Below are 3,745 nucleotides of genomic sequence, written 5' to 3'. Positions count from 1 at the left end.
TGTGTTTGTTTCTATGTGTTACAAATATTTGTTTCATCTCTCAACCTTAGCCAGATGGCCTTATGTAGAAGTGGTCCTGTGTAGCACAGTGGCACTCCTTGATCTCCCATGCTGGGGACTCTGGATGTGATCTTTGTGTGGGTTATGTGTGATCTTCTGTTGTAGCTAAGCCTTTATTGCTGTTAATATATTAGTGAAGGGGATTAACGCTCAGGATGACTGATTGTGGGAATTGGCTGCACCTCAGCGTAATATTGCTGTGTCGGAGTTGGCCCCAGTGTGGTTTGCTCTAGCTGGCTTGTGTACTTGTTGAGACTATCCTTTGTGTGTACTGCTTATGGGACTAGTAAGGAGTTGATCTGCTGCTCTCTAGTGCCAGCCTCCGCGTGTGTTGGTTTTGTGGCCCCTTGGGAGAGGCTCCCCGTAGGCCAAGGTCAGCTGCTGCCTTTGATTGCTCAAGGCTACCTGGTGGGAGATACAAAGTGATCCGCAGTTGGTTGTTGCCTATACTGGATCTATAGGTAAGTGGAAGAGACAGTGCTGTAGGCAGTGTTCTGGTTATCCCCCATCTCTGACCTAGGGCAGTTTAGCAGAAGGATCAGTGCTCCTCAAGGCCTGTGACTTCCTGTCAGTTGTCCATAAGTCTCTGAAACTGGAAGAGCCTCTGGATGATATGTGTGTTGAGTGGTGCAGTGACCCTAGGAGCCTCTTGGATCTATTGAACAAATTTCCCCTGCCTCTGCAGTGTCATTTTGCATGCCATTGCTGTTTCTGTGGTTCCCTGTACAAGTTTTCAATCATACCAAGGCTAGCTGCTGCTCACCTTGGGTCTGCAAATACTCAAGCTTGGTTTAAGAATTAATGAAGCTTGTGGGCATGAGTTTGTGGCCTGCCACCAAATGCTTCTCCCAGATGAATGGGCTTTGCATGAGTTGCATGAACTGAGTGCTATTGTTTGCTGTTGAATTTGTGACCCAAAGAAAGCACAAGATGACACTGGGTTGCCTCAGAGCAGGCTTGCCACAGGTAATTTGTGGGTTAGGTGGGACATCATCTCAGTGAGGCATGGGGCTGTCAGGCCTACTCGGCACCAGATTTGCTGCCAGCTCTGGGACTGCAAGTTTCCACCAAAGTCAGATACCTACTGTCATCTGCAATGGGCCCACAGAATCCCTGAGATCTATCCAAGTGATACTGCATCTTGTGCTGGCAGCAGAGATCTTTCTGTCACTGTATTCCCTGAACTTTGCTCCCTTTGCTGGCTGAGATCTGTTGACTGCACAGAATGTGCCACCACAGCTCAGGGACAGCTGCCTATTAATGTGTCACGGGCACTTTGTGGATTGGATGGGGCAGGATCTTAGGAAGTCAAGGGCCATTAGGACAATAGCTTCAATTTTATGAAATTTCTGTGTTTGCACATTCCCGCAGTAGTCATAGATCACAAGGAGACAAGCTGCTGTCTGGGGCGGTTTCACAGACCCCTGCAATCCCCCCAAGAGACATTGCAGCTCATACAGGTAGTAGTGGTCTGCCTGAAAACAACTGTTTTCCCTGAATGTGCTGTGTTAGACAAGGTCTGGTGCCTGTGTAGATGCACAATCTCACAGAAGAGCAAGGAGGGGGAGGCTGCCTGTCAATGGGCACAGGCACTTTGTGGCTTGTGTGAAGTGGGATTTCAGGGAGACAAGGGCCATCAGGCCAATACAGCCTCAAATTTGCTTCAAATTCTGTGCCTGGGCGTTCCTGCTGTAGTCGCAGATCACAGTGAGACCAGCTGCTGTCTAGATCGGTTCCACAAACCACTGAGACCCCTCCCCCACGTGATATTGCAGCTCTTGCAGGCAACAGAGGTCTGCCTGCAACTGATTTCCCCACAGTTCCTCACTGTGCTAGCCAAAGTTTGTTGCCAGTGCTGACTGCAAGACCTGACCTAGGTTGGGGCAGGTCGGTGGCAGTTGACTGTCAATGGGCTACCCCGGGCAATTTGTTGGTTGGGTGCGGTGGGGTCCCAGGGAGACATTATAGCCTCAGTCTTGCTGCAACTTCGGTAACTGTTCTCGCATTCCTACAAAAGTCACAGATCACAGCAAGATCAGCTGCTGTCTGGGAATGGCCCACAGAACACCGAGATCCATCCAAGTTTGTGTTGGCAGCATTGATCTGCCTGAAACTGTCTCCAAAATGCATGCTTATAGTGCTGGCTGCCTGCTGCGAGTGTTTGGCCCTGAAATGGTGCAGGGTGTGGCAGCCCCCAAGCAACAAAAGCCCTAAGCAATCTGCAGGTTGAGTGGGGTGGGCTGATCCCCTCAGGCTAGCAGCTTCCTAATGGCCCTGTGGGAGGGGTCTGTAAAGTCAAGCTGGCATGGTCTGTAGATTGCCTCTAGGGGAGCTCCCGACTAAGGCACAAAGGCAGCTGCCTATCCAGCCCTTGTTCTGGCATCAGGTAATGCAGTCTTTGCCTGTATGAATCTTGCGGGAGTCTCTGACCTACCTCCAGTGCCCCATGTGAGAGAGCCTGTGCATGGACCATTTAAAGGGGCGTCTAGGGTTTCAGTCTCCTTCTGTCTCACCCAGACAGGCAGAATCCCCTCTGATTTTTACACTTAGAGTTATTGGAAACCCTTCTTCCCTGACCTGGGACCCTGGGCTGGGGAGTCCCCGAACGAGGACAGAACCCCCCTCTCCTTCAAGGGAGCCTCTGCAGCCTCTCCCTCCCGGTGTTCTTCTACCACCCGCGGGTATGGGGCCAGCTGGATTCATGACTTTGCCCCTCCTACTGGCTTTGATGTGTCTCTTCCTTTATATTATCAGACCTATGTGTTATGATCAACTGGACTTCAGGTGATTCTCCACGTTGATTATTTTATCATTTGGTTGTAATTTCAAAGCAGATCTGGGAGGAGTGAACCCTGCTTTTACCTAGTCAGCTATCTTCCTCTTCCTTCCCTGTTTGCTTCTTGGTTTTGAGGATTTAGTTCTGTCCATAGGTTTGGGAAGTTCTTCTCGACTATTGGTTTGAATAAGCTCTCTGTTCACTTCTTCCTCTCTTCTCCTTCTGGTATACATACCCACTATTTATATTTTGCTGTTTCTGATGGTGTCAGATAGTGCTTGCAGAGTTCTTTCATTGTTTTTTCACTCTCAAGTCTCTCTCTTCTTTCATGGGTATCATTTCCAGATTTCTGTCTTGGATTTCACTAATTATTTCCTCCATCTGGTCAGTTATATTTCCTGAGCTTGCTATTTCATTCTTCATCTTTTTTATTGTGTTCTTCAGCTCCAGAATTTCTATTTGGTTCTCTTTTAGAGTGTCAGTCCCTTTTGTAAAGTATTCCTTCTGTTCACTGACTTTATTTTTGAGTTCATTAAACTGCCTATCTGTGTTTCCTTGCATCTTGTTGAGTTTTCTCAGAACTGCAATCTTGAATTCTCTGTCATTTAAATTGCATATTTCTATATCTTAAAGTCTATTTTCAGGAGACATAAATTTTCTTTCGAGCTGCTTTATTGCCTTGATTTTTCAGGGTATTTGATAAATTATTTCTCTGCCTAGGCATTAATGGGAATGTACTCTGTGTTTCTAAAAAATATTATTATGATTTAGAGTGATTTCTCTTTAACGGTTTGATAAGAGGTTTTTTTTGTTGGCACATAAGCCTCCTGCACTGCCCAGGCCCCCCAGGTTCTGCTACATTGTAAAGCAAACAACAAACACATAAGCCTCCTGCACTGCCCAGGCCCC

At 47.5% G+C, this 3,745-nt stretch overlaps 1 long non-coding RNA gene across 1 annotated transcript in view; it reads left to right on the top strand.

Moving 5' to 3' along the window:
- The window catches only part of LOC111731466, an 18,351-nt gene extending 17,149 nt beyond the window's left edge, over positions 1-1,202 (top strand). Inside the window, exon 3 of the long non-coding RNA XR_002777152.1 lies at positions 1,190-1,202. This is a non-coding gene — a long non-coding RNA (uncharacterized LOC111731466). The remainder of the gene's footprint in view (positions 1-1,189) is intronic.
- Positions 1,203-3,745: the final 2,543 nt, after the last annotated feature.

Source organism: Pteropus vampyrus, unplaced genomic scaffold (assembly GCF_000151845.1).
Source record: "Pteropus vampyrus isolate Shadow unplaced genomic scaffold, Pvam_2.0 Scaffold378, whole genome shotgun sequence".
Taxonomy (NCBI): domain Eukaryota; kingdom Metazoa; phylum Chordata; class Mammalia; order Chiroptera; family Pteropodidae; genus Pteropus; species Pteropus vampyrus.
This window is presented reverse-complemented; position numbering and strand designations above follow the sequence as displayed.